Consider the following 22,734-nt stretch of genomic DNA (forward strand, 5'->3'; position numbering starts at 1 on the left):
ATTTATATAAATGATGAAATGTAGTGGACCCAGCACCGGACCTTGTGCCACTCCACTGGTCACAGGCCTCCAGTCTGAAAAAACAACCCTCCACCACCACCCTCTGTCTTCTACCTTTGAGCCAGTTCTGTATCCAAATGGCTATTTCTGCCTGTATTCCATGAGATCTAACCTTGCTAATCAGTCTTCCATGGGGAACCTTGTCGAACGCCTTACTGAAATCCATACAGATCACACCTACTGCTCTGCCCTCATCAATCCTCTTTGTTACTTCTTCAAAAAACTAAATCAAGTTTGTGAGACATGATTTCCCATGCACAAAGCCATGTTGACTAACCCTGATCAGTCCTTGTCTTTCCAAATACGTGTACATCCTGTCCCTCAGGATTCCCTCCAACACCTTGCAAGTATGATTGCAACATTTAAAAGGCATCTTGATGGCTATATGAATAGGAAGGGTTTAGAGGAATATGGGCCGGGTGCTGGCAGGTGGGACTAGATTGGATTGGGATATATGGTCGGCATGGATGAGTGGGACTGAAAGGTCTGTTTCCATGCTGTACATCTCTATGACTCTATGACCTTGCCCACCAGCGACATCAGGCTCACTGGTCTATAGTTCCCTGGCTTGTCGCTGCCAACTTTCTTAAACAGTGGCACCACGTTCGCCAACCTACAGTCTTCCGGCACCTCACCTGTGACTATCGATGATACAAATATCTCAGCAAGAGGCCCAGCAATCACTTCTCTAGCTTCTCACAGAATTGTAGTGTAAACCTGATCAGGTCCTGGTGATTTATCCACTTTTATGTGTTTCAAGCCATCCAGCACTTCCTCCTCTGTAATATGGACATTTTGCAAGATGTCACCATCTATTTCCCTATATTCGATATCTTCCATGTCTTTTTCCATAGTAAATACTGACGCAAAATACTCATTTAGTATCGCTCCCATCTCCCGTGGCTCCATACAAAGGCTGCCTTGCTGATTTTTGAGGGGCCCTATTCTCTCCCTAGTTACCCTTTTGTCCTTAATGTATTTGTAAAAACCATTTGGATTTTCCTTAACTCTATTTGCCAAAGATATCTCATGTCCCCTTTTTTTGCCCTCCTGATTTCTCCCTTAAGTATATGCCTATTGCCTTTACACTCTTCTAAGGATTCACTTGATCTATCCTGTCTATACCTGACATACGTTTCCTTCTTTTTAATCAAACTCTCAATTTCTTTAGTCATCCAGCATTCCCTATACCTACCAGCCTTTCTGTTCATCCTCACAGAAATATACTTTCTCTGGACTCTTGTTATCTCATTTCTGAAGGCTTCCCATTTTCCAGCTGTCCCTTTACCTGCAAACATCTGCCCCCAGTCAGCTTTAGAAAGTTCTCACCAAGTACCATCAAAATTGGCCTTCCTCCAATTTATAACTTCAATTTCTCCCAACTTTGTTAAAACCTATTCCATTCTTCCAGTCCTGATAAAAGGTCACCAATCTGAAATGCTAAATCTATTTCTTTTTCCCAGATACTGCCTGACTTACTGAGTATTTTCTGTTTTTCCTTGTCACATTATAAGAATTGGCATATACTGCTTATTTTTTCCCCCTAATCAACATGTTCAGAGATGTTATTACACTGCTCTGGAGTAGGTAGGGATTTAACCTTGCGCCTTACAGCTCAGAGGTAGGGACATGACATCACACTGTTTTAAATTCAAGTATTTGCAGCCAAATTGTTATGATTGGCTGGCAACTATACATTTGCCATCAGCTGCAGGTGTACTGAGGATATCCTGTTGAGACTTTCTTCCTCATGAAGTATTGGCTAAACCTCTCATTCAATTTCAAGGCCCTTCATTATCTCTCCCCTCTTAATAGCACTAACCACTTCCAAACACACATACACAATCCCTCCCCTTCCCCCTACACTCCACCACCTCCCCCCAAAAAAAAGATATCTGCACTCTACCAGTTTGAATCTTTCAAGCATCTCTGATTTTAGGCAGCCAAATCTTCAACTGCCTCGACCCAAAGCTTTGCAAACCCCTTGCTAGACCTCACCATCTCTCTGCCTCTCTCAACTCTTTTTTTAAGATACTTCTTATAAGCTCTCTTTGACCAAGCTTTTGGTGACTAGTGATGATATTCCCTTCAGTAGTCAGTGCCAAATTTAAGATTGCTTTTGTGAAATACCTTAGATGAAAGGTACCATATTAATGTAATTACTGGTTAATGTTAGGAAAGGTACAAAGTAACAAATATAATCAAAGCACCTACAAACATGGATTTGTTTGGCTTTCCTTGAGTGGACTGGGTGGCATAGTGGCACAGTGGTTAGCACTGCTGCCTCACAGCGCCAGAGACCCGGGTTCAATTCCTGCCTCAGGCGACTGATTGTGTGGAGTTTGCACATTCTCCCCGTGTCTGCGTGGGTTTCCTCCGGGTGCTCTGGTTTCCTCATTAGGTGAATTGGTCATGCTAAATTGCCCGTAGTGTTAGGTGAAGGGGTAAATGTAGAGGAATGGGTCTGGGTGGGTTGCTCTTCGGAGGGTCGGTGTGGACTTGTTGGGCAGAAGGGCCTGTTTCCACACTGTAAGCAATCTAATCTAAAAAACAATTGTGGACGGTAATATTTGTGGGTTTTAACCTCACATTTGTTGCCAACATGGCAGCTTGCACAATTATCTGGGAATGGCCTTTCAATGGGTTTGGAAGGCTGGCAACCCCACTGCAGAAATGGGCACTGCCATTGCAGGATGGGGGCTGAGGGCACTACCATCCTGAGGTACTTACTGAAGAGACTGACACTTGTTTAAAATAAAATAGACACTTAATTAGCTAATTCGACATACCCGCAGATGCTGGGCAGGTAGCTCATGGAGTCATAGAGTTATAGAGATGTACAGCATGAAAACAGACCCTTTAGTCCAACTTCTAACCTAATCTAGTCCCATTAGCCAGTCCTCGGCCCATATCCCTCCAAAACCTTTCTATTCATATACCCATTCAGATGCCTTTTAAATGCTGTAATTGTACTAACCTCCACCACTTCCTCTGGCAGCTTATTCCATACTTGCACCATCCTCTGTGTGAAAATGTTGCCCCTTGGGTCCCTGTTATATTTTTCCCCTTTCACCCTAAACCTATGTCCTCAAGTTCTGGTGTCCCCCACCCCGGGAATAGACTTTATCTATTTATAAAATTGGAGGTGTAGTGGACAGTGAAGAGGGTTACCTCAGATTACAACAGGATCTCAACCAGATGGGCCAATGAGCTGAGAAATGGCAGATGGAGTTTAATCTAGATAAATACGAGGTGCTGCATTTTGGGAAAGCAAATCTTAGCAGGACTTATACACTTAATGGTAAGGTCCTAGGGAGTGTTGCTGAACAAAGAGACCTTGGTGTGCAGGTTCATAGCTCCTTGAAAGTGGAGTCGCAGGTAGATAGGATAGTGAAGAAGGCATTTGGTATGCTTTCCTTTCTTGGTCAGAGTATTGAGTACAGGAGTTGGGAGGTCATGTTGCGGCTGTACAGGACATTGGTTAGGCCACTGTTGGAATATTGCATGCAATTCTGGTCTCCTTCCTATCGGAAAGATGTTGTGAAACTTGAAAGGGTTCAGAAAAGATTTACAAGGATGTTGCCAGGGTTGGAGGATTTGAGCTACAGGGAGAGGCTGAACAGGCTGGGGCTGTTTACCCTGGAGCGTCGGAGGCTGAGGGGTGACCTTATAGAGGTTTACAAAATTATGAGGGGCATGGATAGGATAAATAGACAAAGTCTTTTCCCTGGGTTGGGGAGTCCAGAACTGGAGGGCATAGGTTTAGGGTGAGAGGGGAAAGATATAAAAGAGACCTAAGGTGCAACTTTTTCACGCAGAGGGTGGTACGTGTATGGAATGAGCTGCCAGAGGAAGTGGTGGACGGTGGTACAATTGCAACATTTAAAAGGCATTTGGATGGGTATATGAATAGGAAGGGTTTGGAGGGATATGGGCCTGGTGCTGGCAGGTGGGACTAGATTGGGTTGGGATACTTGGTCGGCATAGACAAGTTGGACTGAAGGGTCTGTTTCTATGCTGTACATCTCTATGATTCTATGACTCTATCCTATCCATGCCCTTCATTTTCTTAAACCTCTATAAGGTCACCTCTATAAGATCTCTCTAAGCCTCCGAATATCCAAGGAAAACAGCCCTAGCCTATTCAGCCTCTCCTTACAGCTCCAACCCTGGCAACATCCTTATAAATCTTTTCTGAACCCTTGCTGTTGCCTTTAAAGGCACACCCTTGGTGTAATCAACTCAAGGCAAGTTTGTATTGAGCGACTGACCCAAATTTCCTATTTTCTTTTCCTCCTCGTCCCACCTTTAAGCCCCATGTCTGCGGGTCTAGAATTATTCCACACCTTGCATAAAACAAAATAATGGCTTAAGCCATAATCCAAGAATAATAATAATGTTTGTTGGTTAATTTTACTCTTAAAAATCTGAGTCCAATACAGGGATCCATCCCAAATTGAAACGTTAGAATGTTTTAATTTAGTTAAAGAAGATAATACAGAAATTTATTAAAACAAGATCAGAAAATGAACGAAAATGGTGTCATATCTATCAAGAATATTGAGTGCAATTCTGGTTTCCTTCCTATTGGAAAGATGTAAAACTTGAAAGGGTTTAGAAAAGATTTACAAGGATGTTGCCAGGGTTGGCGGATTTGAGCTGTGGGGAGAGGCTGAACGGGCTGGGGCTGTTTTCCCTGGAGCGTTGGAGGCTGAGGGGTGACCTTATAAAGGTTTATAAAATCATGAGAGGCATGGATAGGATAAACAGACAAAGTCTTTTCCCTGGGGTTAGGGAGTCCAGAACTAAAGGGCATAGTTTTAGGTTGAGAGGGGAAAGATATAAAAGAGACCTAAGGAGCAACATTTTCACACAGAGGGTGGTACGTGTCTGTAATGAGCTGCCAGAGGAAGTGGTGGAGGCTGGTACAAAGGCATTTGGATGGGTATATGAATGGGAAGTGTTTGGAAGGATATGGGCCAGGTGCTGGCAGGTAGGACTAGTTTGGGTTGGGATATCTGGTCGGCATGGACAGGTTGGACCGAAGGGTCTGTTTGCATGCTGTACATCTCTATGACTCTAAGAGTAATTTATTGAGAATAAGTGCTGGATAAGAATTCAGCACAGAACATGACTACCACCAGTGGGGACAAATTTCCCCATGAAAGCAAAATGCACAAGTGCTTACAAATTGGTTACTGAATCAATTGTTGGTGTCTTGCAATACCTTTAAACGTTAATCTGCTGCCTGGAAGAGATGTCTATACTTGCCCCTCCAGCAGCACTTTTTATTTCTGTTAGAGAGAGTTTTGTTGCCTTCAGATCTGCTGCTGGAAAGCATCACTTAAGGTAGACAACAGTGGCTCTGACCTCATCCTCATTTCCTTCAGGTGACTAAAGCAATGTGGTGGTTTCACTCTTCTCAGAGCTGTTAAAACTTTGCAGATAGAGAAAAAAATAAGAACATCACAGAAATGGAAAATAGATGGCTGCATTTGTAAATCAATCAGGCTAATACTTGAACAAAAGGGGCGGCACAGTGGCTCAGTGGCTAGCACTGTTGCCTCGCAGCACCAGGGACCCGGGTTTGATTCCAGCCTCGGGCGACTGCCTGCGTGGAGTTTGCACATTCTCCCTATGTCTGTGTGGGTTTCCTCCGGGTGCTCCGGTTTCCTCCCACAGTCTACAGATGTGCGGGCTAGGTGAATTGGTCATGCTAAATTGATAGGTGCATTAGTAGGGAGTAGGAGAATGGATCTGGGTGGGTTACTCTTTGGAGGGTCGGTGCAGACTTTTTGGGCTGAAGGGCCTGTTCCTGCACTGTAGGGAATCTAATCTAATCTAAAAAGTTTAAAAAGGAAAGTACTGGGGATCCTTGAATTCTGAAGCCAATGTCAAAAATACTGGAAAAATCGAGCTGGTCTGACAGCATCTGTGGAACGAGAAAGCCTTAACGTTTCAAGTCAAGTACGACTCTTCCTCAGAATTGAAAGATGTTGTTTTTATAACTTTGAGAGGTGGAGGAGGAGCAAGAGAGCAAATGCAAAAGACAAAAAAAGGTTGTTAATAGTGAGAAAGAAAATAAAGAGCTGTAAAAAGGGTGCAAGGAACAACCAAGAGTCTACTAAAATGCTTGTAAGTTTAGGACCCCTCACTACCACTGTCAAAAGATGCAAAATCTGAGCTAAAGCCTAAGGATTTATTTAAACTGTTCTCGGGTTTTTCTCAGTAAAATAGGGAGGTGGCTTGGATTAATAAATTCTTGGAGGGTAATTCTCTTTAAACTACCATTTATTCAAAGCATTTATTAATTCAGACATGAGCCTGCATGTATTTGTTTGTAGATCATTGTTTAATCATATACACCAATGCAAATTCTCTTTTCTCATGTTGGATGAAACAAAACATGCTGGCTTTTTGAGAAAAAAATGTTGAGGTGAGAGAGGTTACTGTGCAGTTTGATATACATCCATTGCTACAAAAACAAAATAATACAAATCCTGAAAATCTAAAGAATGGGAAATGTTGGAAACATTCAACAGATTAAGCCTTTTGAAGGAAGAAGAATTAAATTTTAGTCAATGAAAGACAGAGAAAATGGGAGACCTTCTTTTGATCTAAAGTTGTTGAATTCAATGTTAAAGACAGCAGCAGCTGGTAATGGTTCCTATACTATCACATCTGAACATGTTATATACTTGAATATTAAGTGCCCAATTCTCATGAGTTTTAAGGGTTGCTTCCGTTATTGGCCTTACTTCATGTTTCCACACTAGTATTTGTGCTTATAGCTCACCAGCCTTATTCACCACACATGCTTCTTCATCCAATGTTTGCCTGTAATGCTTCATAATTTACTCCTATTCACTCATCTCTCATTTGGTACTGCTCAACACTTTCCTCTATGCACCTTATTTTGTTTTGCTCCTTCTATGTGCTGGTGCCTGTGCCTCTGTCAATATAATTTAGCCCTCTTCATCAATATTATTAGTGAACTTTTTTTTAAAGGCATTGTTCCCAGTCAAGGTGCAGTCTTTTCCATTTGAGGTACGTCCTGCCCCAGAATTGGTCCCAATTTCCAATAATCTCACACCCTACCTTCTACTCCATGAGTCAAGCTAGGAATATAGCCTCCCTGTGTGGGCTTTTGTGATGCAATGATGGTGTCCCTATCTCCTGAGCCAAGATAACCCGAGTTGAATTTCTACCTTCTCCAGTGGTGTGTAACCAAATCTCTGAACAGATTGATTAGAAATATCCATATCGTCATCCTATCTTCTAGCTTGGCACTGGGAGTAATCCAGAAATTAGTATCTTGGTTCTAGATTAGAGTGGTGCTGGAAATGCACAGCAGTTCAGGCAGCATCCGAGGAGTAGGAAAATCAACGTTTCGGGCAAAAAGCCCTTCATCAGGATTCCTGATGAAGGGCTTTTGCCCAAAACATCGATTTTCCTGCTCCTCGGATGCTGCCTGAACTGCTGTGCTTTTCTAGCTCCACTCTAATCTAGAATCTGGTTTCCAGCATCTGCAGTCCTTGTTTTTACCTAGAAATTGCTATGGTCAAAGTCTTACTTTTTAACTACATTGATACCATAACTTTTCCTTGCAGAATATCCTGCAACCCATACATCATGTCCTTTTGCTACCAGGGAAGCAATACACGAAGCAGGACTCACAGTGACAGCTACAGAAATGCCTGTTGGTCCCCTTGACTTTAGAATCACCTATAACAATTGCATTGCTACTGTTTGATATATTCCTTCTGTGCAGCCCTATACCTGTTGGTGCAATGGTCTGGAATGCATTATTTCAGGGTAGCACTACTTGCAGCTGTCTCCAACACTGGATACCTCTTTGAGAATGGCACATACCCTATAAGATAGAGATAATTCTTACCTCTTACTACTTTTCTGGAGGGTTACCCACCTGCTATCCTGAACTCTCACTGCTAACTCCTAGAACATACCATCCGAAAACCACTCCTTCTCCCTGCTGCTCTGCAATGACACAAGCTGTTTCTTGAGCTCATCGCCCTGAGCTCGAACAGGATCATTTGGATACACTTCCAATACACATTGAAGACACATGAAGTGTCCAGACATCTCACAGAAATTGCAGCAAGGTTCCAGCTGCTCATTCATAATGTAAAACATCTGCCTGCCCTCTTTAAAAAAACAAGTTATTTTGTTTTGTTGAAATGTATTAATTTGAGTTTATAAACTCCAGGCTTGTTTATGATTGTATCATTATTCACATACTGTTACTCTAATGGTAAATGAAATTCATGATTTTCCACCTCCAAGCTTGAATAAATGCACTAGTTCAGAATGACAAAAGAGAAAAATACTTACCAACCAATTACTTACCTTGTGAGGCCAAGCTTTGATTCTTTTTTGAATGCTGTAATTTAACTCTTTACGCTGCCACCACACTGGGTTACATTGGCATCGTCCTGCTCTTTACGTTGCCACCATCTCTGCTTTCACCTTCAAACATCCACCACTCGGTGATCCTTCTCTTTACACTGCCACTGCCTTGCATTCTGCCTCTTCACTCCTCCACCCTCTTTGTTTCCACTACTTACATCACCACAGTTGTGTGCTCCTCCTCTTAGCACTGTCATTGGTCTGCATTCTTGCTCTTTACTCTGCCACCAGCCTGTGTTCATCCTTTTTACATAGCCCCTTCAGCCAGATATACCAGGTTCATATTACTAGTGTCTTGCTGTGCCATTTAGCACAGGTCCAAAAGCAGGAAGCTTGTCCCAGTTATCAACATGCCTCAGTCCAGATAAGCCTTCACTCAGAGGATCCTGCACATTGGCCTCCAATACCATCCAGGCCCTTTTCAGGGTTGTCAGAGACAGGGTAGTCTGCTCATAAAGATTGAGGTGTCAAGAGACAGATAGTGTGCCATCTGTTCTGCTTCTTTCTTCACTGTTGTGGGCTTTATTTGCTTCTGGAATGAGATAAGCAGGTATTACAGAAGTTGAAAGTGTGTGGTACATCTATTCCTGCTGCTACAAGTGATGAAGTATCCCAAGTGAGGGAATTTGCAATGCAGAGGGCATTTGGGGTTGGTTGTGATGTAGTAGGTTGGAGTTGATGATAGTGAATGGGGAAGGTGAGGGGCATGAATATGGTGAATAGCCAAGATCTCTTTTTTCCCCCAGGATTGGGGTGTCCAAAACTAGAGAGCTTAGGTTTAAGGTGAAAGGAGAAAGATTTAAAGGGACCTGAGGGGCAACATTTTCATATAGAGGATGGTGTGTGTATGGAACAAGCTGCCACAGGATGTGATGGAGAGGGGTACAATTACCACATTTAAAAGGCATCTGGATGAGCACACGAATAGGAAGGATTTAGAGCGATATAGGCCAAATGCTGGCAAATGGGACAAAATAAATTGAGGAATATCTGGTCAGTATGGATGAGTTGGTCTACTTCTGAGCTGTATAACCCTACGTTACAGGCATTAATGAGAATGATGGAGTATGAGGCTTGGTGGGAGGTGAATGTTGTTGCAGAGAGAGGTGTGTGCGAGGTATCAGAGAGAAGCTGGTGGTATTTATGTGGGTGGAGTGGTGAAAAATATTGACCTGATTTTAGTGCTGGCTGTTCCTCTGGATGGTAGAGACTGATCCATCCTGGGTGGCAACCTCAGACTAGGCTGGCATGGCCTGGTGTTGAGGCCTTCGCTGCCATGTCTGGAGAAAGAGGGCATCCCACTTTGGCACTACCCCATCCAGCAGGAGGTTCAGCGCCTTCCCCGTGAAGTGGGGCACCGATAGCCTCCTCTTGCCGAGTTTGAGATAAATGTTGGAGACTGAGCAAAACAGCTCCAGTGCTTGTCTGGGTCCACAACAACTTTTAAATATGGCACCAGTTCCAGGAGCTAGTCAATCTCAGGATCTCTGAGTAGCAAGTTGTTCCAGAAATGGTGGATGGTAAGGTGGAGAGTAAATCAGGTGTGATACATATCACAAAGACTGGAACAGCGATTAATGCGATGGCTTTGGTCAGATACAAGAAACCTTGCTTGCGAGGATTAATCCACAAAACTCGATGCTTCTTGTATTGAACCATGTCTAAGATTGGTTGGAGCAGATATGATAATTGTTGTCAAAAGGGAAAACACCTTGAGGAAAATGTTTGCAGCTCTGCAGGAAAAGTCGGGGAGGGGAACTAACAGAGTTAGTTCTTAAGAGAGCCATCTTGCACAAATTGCTCCCTCTTTGCTTTAACTATTCTATGATTTTATCATTTATCTCATTTTTTATTAAACTGCTTAAAAATGCTGCTGTTCTAGTCCTAACCTACTGTAATTCCCTACCATTCAACACCCTGATTAAACAATGTTAATAATTTAAAAATTATCATTCCTGTTTTCAAATCCCTCCAATATTTGACTTCTCTCTATCTCTGTAATCTCTTCCAATCCTCCATGACTGTAAAATATCTAAGCTCCATTAATTCTGTCTAACCCACTTGTAATTGTTGCTTTTCTCGTGAATGTGCTCTCGGTTGCCTGAACTCTAGGTTGTGAAAATCTCTTCCTAAAGCTCTCAGCCTTTCTATCTTGTTTTCCTGCTATTAGACTCTCCTCAAACCTACCTCTGACCAAATTTTTGGTCATCTGTCTTAATATCTCTATACATGGCTTTAATGTCATATTTTGTTTTTTCATGCTGGTATGAAGCATTTAAACCACAAGATAGGAGCAGAAATAGACCATTTTGCCCATTGAAGCTTCTCCACCATTTAATGTAACCTCACTTTCCTGCCCTCTCCTCATAATCTCTGATTTCCTTGTTGCCTAAAAATCTGTCTGACTTAGCCTTGAACATACTTAATGACTAAACCTCAACAGACCTCTGTGGTAAAGAATTCCACAGATTCAAAACACTCTGAAGAATTTTTTTTGAGTACAGAAGTTGGGTTGTTAAGCTCAGGTTGTACAGGACATTGGTGAGACCTTTTCTCAAGTACTGTGTCTGGCTCTGGTATTCCTGTTTTGGAAGGACATTATTAAGCTGGAGAGGGTTCAGAAGAGACTTACCAAGATGTTGCGGAGAATGGAGAGTTTGAATTATAAAGAGAGGCTGGATAGGCTGGGACTTTTTTCACTGGAGTGTAGGAGTTGAGAGATGACCTTTCGTAGAGGTTTACAAAATCATGAGGGCGAATGGCAGGTGTCTTTTCCCTAGAGTGGGGGATCTCAAGACTAGGGGCATATTTTTAAGATGAGAGAAGAGGGATTTTAAAAAGGTGTGAGGGGAAACATCTTTACAGAGAATGGTTCGTGCGTGGAATAAATTTCCAGAGAAAGTGATGGATGTGGCCAAGTTACAATGTTTAAAAGACATTTGGATAAGTACATGAATAAGAAACGTTTGTAGAGATATGGGCCAAGTGCAGGCAGGCAGATGAGTTTAGCTTGGGATTATGGTTGGCATGGATTGGTTGGACCAAAGAGACTGTTTCAGTGCTGCATGACTCTAACAGAAATTCTTCCTTGTTTCTTTCTTAAACATGTGACCTTTATTCTGAATTTGAGCTCTGTGGTCCTAGACTCTCCCACAGTTGGAAACAACCTTTCTACATCCGCCTCTCTAAGGATCTTATATGTTTCAATAAAGTTGCCTCTCATTCTTTTATATTCCAACAACAATGGGATCTTTATCAAATGGGCCAAAGGGCTGAGGAGTGGCAGATGGAGTTTAATTTAGATAAATGCGAGTTGCTGCATTTTAGGAAAGCAAATCTTAGCAGGACTTATACATTTAATGGTAAGGTTCTGGGGAGTGCTGCAGAACAAAGAGACCTTGGAGTGCAGATTCATAGTTCCTTGAACATAGAGTCACAGGTAGATGATTAGTTTAGATTCCCTACAGTATGGAAACAGGCCCTTAAGCCCAACAAGTCCACACCAACCCTCTGAAGAGTAACCGACCCAGACCCATTTCCCTCTGACTAATGCACCTAACACTATGGGCAACTTAGCATGGCCAATTCACCTGACCTGCACATCTTTGGACTGTGGGAGGAAACTGGAGGAAACCCACACAGAATGTGCAAATTCCACACAGACAGTCGCCCGAGGCTGGAATCAAACCCGGGTACCTGGCACTGTGAGGCTGCAGTGCTAACCACTGAGCCACCGTACTGCCACCGTGATATGATAGTGAAGAAAGCATTTGGTATGTTCCTTTATTGGTCAGAGTATTGAGTATAGGAATTGAGAGGTCAAGTTGTGGCTGTACAGGACGTTGGTCAGGCCACTTTTGGAATATTGCGTACAATTCTGGTTTCCTTCCTATCGGAGGGATGTTGTGAAATTTGAAAGAGTTCAGAAAAGATTTACAAGAATGTTGTCAGGGTTAGAGGATCTAAGCTATAGGGAGAACCTGAATAGGCTGGGGCTCTTTTCTCTGGAACATCAGAGGCTGAAGGGTGACCTCATAGAGGTTTATAAAATCATGAAGGACATGGATAGGATAAATAGACAAAATCTTTTCCTTGGGGTGGGTGGGTCCAGAACTAGAGGGCATAAATTTAGGGTGAGGGGGGAAAGATATAAAAAGGGCCTAAGGGGGCAACCTTTTCACGCAGAGGGATGTGCATGTGTGGAATGGGCTGCCAGAGAAAGTGGTGGAGTCTGGTACAATTGCTGCATTTAAAAGGCATCTGGATAGGTATATGAATAGGAAGGGTTTGGAGGGATATGGGCCAAGTGCTGGCAAATGAGACTCGATTAGGTTAGAAAATCTGGTTGGCATGGACGAGCTGGACCGAAGGGTCTGTTTCCGTGCTGTACATCTCTGACTCTAAGTACAGGTCCAACCTACTCAATGTCTGCTTGGAAAACAATCCCTACTTACCTGGTATTTGGGCCATTTTATTACAACAAACTGTTATATAAATACAAATTGTTGAAATCATAGGTAATCAAAATCATTAAAGATGAGGTGACTACTTTTGGATCAAGAGCAAACCTTATCTGCAAGTATTCAATAATACTTAAAAGAAATGGGAGTTCCCCATAAAAGGAATTGTAAAACCTCAGCTCTAATGATTATTTAATATGAGAGATTTTAACCTTTTACCACTTGCCAAAAATCAGCATTAAAATTGGTCATGATTGCTTACTCATTCTGGAACTGCCAAAAGCTGACTTGTTACAAATTCATTCCGATCCAGGGAGCAGCTGGTGCAACTGCACAGTAAATGACGGGGTCATTGTTCACTCCGGCACATTGACTCCCCTGATTACAAAATTAACAGTGTCTGAGCAGAATGCCACAGTGAGTATCCGTGTACTTCCTTTGTGAATTCAGAAGGAGCAGGAAGATTTCTCTGGGCACCAAACGGAGAGCTCAGGCACTCCCTTCTGCAAAACCATTCTGGTAGATAGTTTTAACAAATAAGTGAATCACTGCTGTTAAAATCTGTCAACTAAAATTGGCAGAATGTTTCTCAAGTCAATCCAGTCAGTTTTAACAACCCCAACTCTCCAAATTACACAGAAATGTTTTCTATTACATTTCCTGTAAAACCACATAGATCAGGTTAGATTCCATGCCATAACAATAACCTTGAAATGGAACCCTTCTGTAGCACTAAGAGCAAGGATCCACAGCCAGTCACGTTAAATAGATTTTCAACCCATGGATAAAGGTCTTAGCTGCTGGAAAGTTGATCTTCCTTTTAAATGTGTTGCAGTGATCGTGAACCTGTCCTGTTTCACCTTTCTTTTGTCTCCCTGAGAAACATTCTCCTGAGACGATCAGCTGATAGAACTTCACCATTTATTCCTTTATAATAGAAGAACTTTCCTCTGAAATGTTGATTCATTCCACAGATAAGAACATTAAACATCATTTTGAGTTTTATAAATGTCAACATAGAATGCAAGAGCAGTGATCAATTTTAGGAAATAATTATGTAGTGTTACAAGTCACAGACTGCTTATAGTTTGTTTCATCACAGAAAAGGACGTTAAAGCTGTTGGAACCACTTAACATTAAACTTACCAGGATGATGCCAGATATAGCAAATTATATTTTTTAGAAGAGTCTTTAAATACCAGAGTTTTTCCACAGAATGCTAAGAGGAGATTTTTTTTAAGTATGTGATTTTAATAGATTAATTAAGGAATGGCAATTTCCACAGGTTAATGAATGATGTCTTGAGATTATAATTTTAAAATTGTCATTGAGAGTGTGAAAAGAGAGATCTGAATTTTTTTTAATGCAGAAGCCATTTAGAGGACAGAATACTTGGTCACAGGGGATAGCTAGGACAGAGGCCATTATGTTTAAGTGAAAGTTAACTAAATGTCTTAAACACAAAGATACAGGACATTGTGAAGGAAATTAATCAGTGAGGTTGGTTTAATAGTATAAACATGGACATTGTAGATCAAGTAGTCTGTTTTTTTTGCTGTAAACTACTATGATTCTCTTGTAGATGGATCTAAGTGTCTTCTCTCTGTTGATTATAGGATACATGTTTCAATTCCAGAATTTTGAAGCTATTGTTTTTTTTCTCATTGGTCTACACAGCTAAACCTTAACATGGTATGTTTCAGGAGCTGTATGTTTTGTCTTTATACTTTGCCTTTCAATGTTGCATACCGAATAATTAACCCACATGCAGTGACCTGCCAAGTGAATTAAGGGCCTGTGCCCGAAACGTCGAATCTCCTGTTCCCTGGATGCTGCCTGACCTGCTGTGCTGTTCCAGCAATAAAGTTTCAACTTAAAGTAAATGTAACAAGATAAATATTGTTAGGAAATGGAACATCTCACCAGAAAGTGTAATGGATGCAGGATTCAATATAGCTTTAACAAGTCTTTATGGGCACATGGCATGGATGCACACCCTCACAATAGAAGGTTCAAAAAGGACAATGTTGTGAATTACATTAAACAAATGAACAAAATTGATCTTTGATAAAAGACATTTAATAAGTCAAAGAAAAATGTTAAGAGAGCAACACCAAGAACTCCTATTGTATTAATGGACTTAACCAGAGCATTTGATTCAGTAAATCGTGTGGCTCCGTGGATTCTGCTCCAAGGATTTGGATGTCAAAACATATCCTTACAATCCTGCAATTGCTTCAAAATGATATGATTGCAAATGTCTTGAGTGGAAGATCTGACAAACATATCATTAAAATCTGGATTGTGGTCAAGTAAGGTCGTTTGATAGTTGTCATGCAATTTACAAACTACTTGACAATAGCTGTGTAGTGATTGTAGTGAGGTCAGCCAGGTGGACATCATAGAATATGAGTTCCCTGATTGGGGCTGTTAACCTGGCCCAATCAGAGAGCCCTGGGTGACAGATATAAATAGGAGTGTCAGAGGTTCTGTTCACTCTGAGAGCTGGCTGTGAGGGAGTTGGATCAGTGTCAAGAACTCTTCCTGTGTAAATAAAGGGTGAATTGTGATGGGATACCGGCGCCCTTGTGGAGTCATTTCAACTGTTCACCTCAAATATCAACTACCCACTGGTGTCCGTATTAAATATCACCTAGATATAAACTTCTTTAAACCCCAGCTGTCCCCATTAACATGTGGGGTTAACAGTTTGTTGATGACTCCAGTGTCATTGCCCACTCTATACCAGATTCATATTCTATTCTTGATCTCTTCAATTCTGCATAATAGAAACTTGGCCTTGAATATTTTCAAAACAAAATCCATATCTCAACTCTCAACTGGTCAGCCAAAGGTTCTACTTCCCACAGATGTTGATCTGTTGAACACTCCCCCTACCTTATCAGCCATAACAGTCTCAAAAGGCCAACATTGATGAGAAGATTGAACATTGGATCAGCCGTACTAGCTCAGTCTTCTACAACAGTGAGTGTTGGAAATTAAGGATCTTCTCAGGTCAAGAAAATTCTGAGTATACGGAGCAGTTTCATCACTATACCCTCAAACAACAGTGGACTGTGTATTAGTGTCACATAAGGCAGTAGGAAAATTCCAACAGTAAGCCTCAATAAAATCTTCTAGATTTGAGTGGAGGACATCAAGAAAATGCTTGTATTCTTTTTGAAGTCATATCTACGAACATTCAAGCACAACCCCTACAAACTCAATTAAGAATGAACACTGTCCAGATAGGTGGACAGCAGGTCCCATTTTCTGAAATCTTAAATGACCAAAGTTCCAGGGGTAGACAAAACCATAAGACCAAAAGACCATAAGACATAGGGGTGGAAGTAAGGCCATTCGGCCCATCGAGTCCACTCCACCATTCAATCATGTCTGATGGTCATTTCAACTCCACTTACCCGCATTCTCCCCATAGCCCTTAATTCCTTGTGACATCAAGAATTTATCAATCTCTGCCTTGAAGACATTTAGCGGCCCGGCCTCCACTGCACTCTGCGGCAATGAATTCCACAGGCCCACCACTCTCTGGCTGAAGAAATGTCTCCGCATTTCTGTTCTGAATTGACCCCCTCTAATTCTAAGGCTGTGTCCACGGGTCCTAGTCTCCTCGCCTAACAGAAACAATAGCGTCCACCCTCTCCAAGCCATGTATTATCTTGTAAGTTTCTATTAGATCTCCCCTTAATCTTCTAAACTCCAATGAATACAATTCCAGGATCCTCAGCCGTTCCTCGTGTGTTAACCTACCATTCCAGGGATCATCTGTGTGAATCTCTGCTGGACACGCTCCAGTGCCAGTATGTCCTTCCTGAGGTGTGGGGACCAAAACTGGACACAGTACTCCAAATGGGGCCTAACCAGAGCTTTATAAAGTCTCAGTAGCACAACAGTGCTTTTATATTCCAACCCTCTTGAGATAAATGACAACATTGCATTCGCTTTCTTAATCACGGACTCAACCTGCATATTTACCTTTAGAGAATTCTCGACTAGCACTCCCAGATCCCTTTGTACTTTGGCTTTATGAATTTTCTCACCGTTGTGGTTCTGTTCGCCGAGCTGGAAGTTTTTGTTGCAAATGTTTCGTCCCCTGGCTAGGCGACATCATCAGTGCTTGGGAGCCTCCTGCGAAGCGCTTCTTTGATGTTTCCTCCGGTGTTTATAGTGGTCTGTCCCTGCCGCTTCCGGTTGTCAGTTTCAGCTGTCCGCTGTAGTGGTTGGTATATTGGGTCCAGGTCGATGTGTTTGTTGATGGAGTTTGTGGATGAATGCCATGCCTCTAGGAATTCCCTGGCTGTTCTCTGTCTGGCTTGCCCCACGATAGTAGTGTTGTCCCAGTCGAATTCATGTTGCTTGTTGTCTGCGTGTGTGGATACTAAGGATAGCTGGTCGTGTCGTTTCGTGGCTAGTTGATGTTCATGTATGCGGATTGCTAGCTGTCTTCCTGTTTGTCCTATATAGTGTTTAGTGCAGTCCTTGCATGGTATTTTGTACACCATGTACACCAGCTCGGCGAACAGAACCACAACAACGAGCACCCGAGCTACAAATCTTCACACAAACTTTGAATTTTCTCACCGTTTAGAAAGTAGTCCATGCTTGTATTCTTTTTTCCAAAGTGCAAGACCTCGCATTTGCTCACATTGAATTTCATCAGCCATTTCCTGGACCACTCTCCCAAACTGTCTAGGTCCTTCTGCAGCCTCCCCACTTCCTCAGTACTACCTGCCTGTCCACCTAACTTTGTATCATCGGCAAACTTCGCTAGAATGCCCCTAGTCCCTTCATCCAGATCATTAATATATAACGTGAACAAAACCATGCTATAGCTCTCCATGAAGGGCAGCAGCACTGATGTTCACAATTGAGACTGAGATTACTAATTACTGAAATTAGTTTTGTTACCAATCACTCAAAATGGTGACAACCTGCTTGTCCATGTAAAAAATCTTGGAGTCCCAATGACTTTATGGTGAAGCTGAATGGAAAGAAAAGGAAGCAAATCCTGCAGTCCAGTTCCCATAATGTTGTGGGATGTCCTATTGCATGTGTCCAAAAATCTGAGTTGAGATTTGGCATGTTCATTCACATGAAGACACATAGCATCATCCTTGAATCCAAGGACAGCTGAAGATTACCCAGCTGCTTAAATAAATAATTCACTTTGAGACCACACAGGTTAACTGTGCAATCTAACTATTCATAAACATTTAAAGAACAAAGGCTATGTCACTCATGAATTTCACAAGAATGACTGCCTAATATAGGAAATATAAAAATATCATACCTTTGCAGTAACATACATTTGGAGATGAAGGGCTGAAAGCATATATAGACTGTTGCTTTGCTTATAATCCCTGCCATGTCTGATCACTCAATGTTGATGTTATATTTCCTAATATCATCTTCTTGAGTATAAAACTTGGTCCTCAAAACAACTAAACACATTTACATGTAATTGTTTTTGATAAAACCCTCTTTCCTGGAGATGTCATTCTGGGATCTGATGACTGTGATGATCTCTACTGCATGGGAGGAAAAGGTTGTCCTTTCCAATCAAGCAAACAGGGATGGAAGTTGCTGATGAAGTCAGTGGAAGGAATGTGATCATTTTAGCCTGGATACTATGGGACCACAAGTGCATGTTGGTTAAGTGAATTAACACTTGTGCTTTGAAACTCTACATTCTGACTTGCCTCGCACTTACCTTTACAGCAAACCTCAGGTCAGTGTACCTTGTCACTGCGTTCATTCCTCTGTCTGTTGGCATCTCTGATCCCCATCTCTGACCCAACACTCATACTTATCTCCAGCCTAATATCATCTCAAAGCCAGATTTGACAGTCACCATCCACAATGGTGTCCTTCCATCCCCTTCATATAAGGTATTACTAATTCATAGCCTTTGCTGCTACTTCTCCTTGGAGGTGAAGAAAGTTCACAACTTGACAAGAACCTCGGTGCAATGGGTGGGGAACTTGTCACGCACCTTGTTGGCTACTGGTTTTGCATACCCACTTGTTTCACTGGGAACGAGGTTTTGTCTTCCAGAATGCTGTAAATATTAGCATTGACCTCCTGTGAAAGCGTGGGCATTCTGATGCACTGATGCTTGAAAGAGCTCATCATCTGCCTGTAGGGAGTCTTGCTTCCTTTTAGCTGGTCAAAGTGCCCATCCCATCCGACTTGAGGGAAATATTGCTAAGGAGCAGACTGCTGGTGCAGTTCATGTTATTGGAACTGCTGGCACTGCTTTTGGCAGCAGTGCAAGGTGGCACATCAGTTGTTTCCATGTCATGATAAAGACTAACCACAGAAGTAGATAAAGTCTGCAATGAATGGGTCCAGATCCCAAATTGTCTGTACAATATAATCTGAATTTCTGTTTTTGATTTGGAAAGAAATAAATGTAGTGGCCATTACAAAGGGGAAGGTGCTGGGAAAGCTGAAAGGTCTGAAGGTGGATAAATCACCGAGACCAGATTTATTTCTGATATAGCCGAAGAGATTGTAGAGGCATTGGTGATGATCTTTCAGGAATCACTGGTCACAGGGAGGGTGCCAGAAGACTGGAAAATGGCTAATGTAATACCCCTGTTTAAGAAGGGAGGAAGGCAGAAGGCAGGAAGCTATGGGTCAATTAGCCTGGTCTCAGTCTTTGGTAAGATTTTAAAGTCCATTATTAAGATTGAGATTACGGAGTAATTGGAATGCATGGCAAAAAAGGTCTTCACCAAGGGAAGGTCATGCCTGGTAAATCTGCTCGAATGTTTTGAGAAGGTAACGAGCAAGTGAGACAAAGGAGAACCAAAGGATGTGATCTATTTGGATTTCCAGAAGGCCTTTGAGGTGCCGCACAAGAGCCTGCTAAATAAGATAGTAGCCCATTGGGACATGGATGGCATTTAGGATTGGCTGACTGGCAGGGGGCAGGGAACGGGCATAAAGGAGTCTTTTTCAGGATCACAGTAATGACTAGTGGAGTTGAGCAGAGTTTATTGTTGGGATCACAACTATTCACAATATACATTAATGATCTAGATGAAGGAACTTAGGGCACTGTTGCTAAGTTTGCAGATGACACAAAGATAGGTAGAGGGATAGGTAGTGTTGAGGAAGCTGGGAGGCTGCAGAAGACTTGAACAGGCCAGGAGAGTGGACACAGAAGTGGCACACGGAATACAATGTGGGAAAGTTGAGGTCATACACTTTGGTAGGAAGGACAGAGGTGTATTTTCTAAATATGGAATGTCTTTGGAAATAGAACATAGAACATAGAACAATACAGCACAGAACAGGCCCTTTGGCCCATGATGTTGTGCCGAACATTTGTCCTAGCTTAAGCACCTATCCATGTACCTATCCAATTGCCGCTTAAAGGTCACCAATGATTCTGACTCTGCCACTCCCACAGGCAGCGCATTCCATGCCCCCACCACTCTCTGGGTAAAGAAGCTACCCCTGACATCCCCCCTATATCTTCCACCCTTCACCTTAAATTTATGTTCCCTTGTAACACTCTGAAATCTGACCACAAAGGGACTTCGGAGTCCTAGTTCAGGATTCAAGGCTAACGTGCACGTTCAGTCAACTGTTAGGAATGCAAATACAATGTTAGCATTCATTTCAAGGCTCTGGTAAGACTGCATTTAGAATAATGTGAGCAGTTTTGGGCACTGTTCCTAAGGAAGAATGTGCTGACATTGGAAGGGGTTGACAGGAGGAGGTTGAGAAAAATCTTCCTGGGGATGAAGATCTTTTTACAATGGGGAGCATTTGAGGCCTCTGGATCTGTACTTGATGGAGTTTAGAAGAATGAGGGGGGTGATTTGATTGACACTTACAGAATACTCAGACGCCTGGATATAGTGGATTTGTAGAAGATGATTCCATTAGTAGAGGAGACTAGGACTCAAGGGCATAGCCTGAGAGTGAAGGGATGGTCCTTTAGAACTGAGAGGTGGGGGAGTTTTTTCAGCCTGATGATAGTGAATCTGTGAAACTCATTGCTGCAGAAGGCTGTGGAGGATAAATCATTTCAGTGTGTTTAAGACAGAGACAGAATCTTGATTAAGGGAATCAAGGGTTATGGGGAGAAGACCGGAGAATGGGATTCCACCATTTTCAAATGGTGGAGCAAACCTGATGGTCCAAATGACTTATTCTGCTCTTACACTTTATTGTTTTATGGTCCTATGGAAACATGTCAATAATCTGTATTTCTTGAACTGTGTCCAAATTGAACTTTCTTTTTCAAGTATACTAAGTACTCAGTCTTTTTTGATCCCCTATAATGACAATTATTTGCAGCTTCCCCATCAATAAAGAATCTATACAAAACCATTTAGTTTCAGTGGCACACTTTCCATTGTAACAGTGATATTCTATGACCTGTAACTTAACAGCCATAACACATGGCTTCCTACACAATAAGAAAGACATTACCACAGATTCTCCTTACCTGACCATGACACACAATGTACGATCAGTCATTTATATCCATGATTTACATGAATATATCTTTTTAATCCTAAAGAATTTTACACCACTTTTTGTTTGCCTTCCAAAGCAAGACATAAGAGGGAAGGAGGAAGGTGTACTGTATTCCATGGGAGAGTGTGCAGTGATTAAGGGGCAACATTAGTTTCCCGAGCTTTGTCTTTCATGAACACTGGTGCCTTTTCAGCAAAAGGTGAGTAGAATGATCCCATACTATCATGATCTAAAGGTATTATGGGATACTGAGGTTTTTAGTTGCGAAAAACAGTCAGAAAGAAAGAGGGTGGTAATCCATAAATAACCTTCCACAAAGAAGCTTCCGTGCTGGAGTCTGTTTTTAATACACTTTAATGAAGCCCACAGACAATGCAAGTCATTCACCCTCAGGCTGCTAGTGCCTTTTAAACTCTCAGAGCTTTAAATGGCTATTTTATCCGCTGGTGAACAATAACAGCCAGGACAGCATGTCTCTTTGAACACTGGATGTTATAATGCTTCTCCTAGACCCAGACAATAGTAAGTCTGCAATTTAAAAACGGCCTCGCCAACTACTTTAGATTTACTTGAGAATACATGCTTCAGATTTGTCAAAATAAATCATTATGATAAAAAAACTTAACTGAATAATGTAATTCAGCAAATAGATTCATAAAATAACTCAATGCTTAATACCAAAATAATAGTTAGGAATATATAAGGGCAGAAGTCCTTTACTATTATTCCTTTGCAAGAATTTTGAGGTACACTATAGAATGCAATCAGAATGATAATGGCATGATAATGTATGAGCAGGAGCCTATATCAGTAGGTTGAAGATTGGCACCATTTAATATGTAGGTCAGTTTCTGCCAATAGGACTGAGACATGCGGTTGAAACTGAATGAGGGGAAGGGTCAGGGTTTTGGAAATAGGGCTTTCAACACTTCTGTGTTTTGACGATCCGTGATCCCTGTGGGAATTCATCAGCACTTTCTTAACTGAGCAAATGTCTTAAACTTGAACTCGGAAGGTACCAAGAAATGTGGGGTTCCAAGGAACTGATTCTATTGAGGTTGTATTGATCCCCATGGCAATTCATCAGGAACATTTTATTCAAGAGTATGAATGGTTTAAGATGCTCAGAGTCATTAAAATGGTTTAAAATGCTCACTGAGTCATTAAAATTGCTCTTTTGGTCAGATTTTGTGCTATTACATTTGTGGAGAGGAAGCACCTTTTTGCATGATATGATGAGATTAACTATTTAATTTTTTTGAAGAAGCAA

The 22,734-nt window shown here is 41.8% G+C and overlaps 1 long non-coding RNA gene across 1 annotated transcript in view; it reads left to right on the top strand.

Annotated features, from left to right (window-relative positions):
• Nucleotides 1-13,260: 13,260 nt before the first annotated feature.
• LOC148149124 (uncharacterized) overlaps nucleotides 13,261-22,734 on the top strand; it is a 37,447-nt gene continuing 27,973 nt past the window's right edge. The window contains exon 1 of the long non-coding RNA XR_015758027.1: nucleotides 13,261-13,364. This is a non-coding gene — a long non-coding RNA (uncharacterized LOC148149124). The remainder of the gene's footprint in view (nucleotides 13,365-22,734) is intronic.

This window comes from Chiloscyllium plagiosum, unplaced genomic scaffold, assembly GCF_037043375.1.
Source record: "Chiloscyllium plagiosum isolate Xiang-an unplaced genomic scaffold, Cpla_swu_hap1 HiC_scaffold_9, whole genome shotgun sequence".
In the NCBI taxonomy this organism is placed as follows: Eukaryota; Metazoa; Chordata; class Chondrichthyes; order Orectolobiformes; family Hemiscylliidae; genus Chiloscyllium; species Chiloscyllium plagiosum.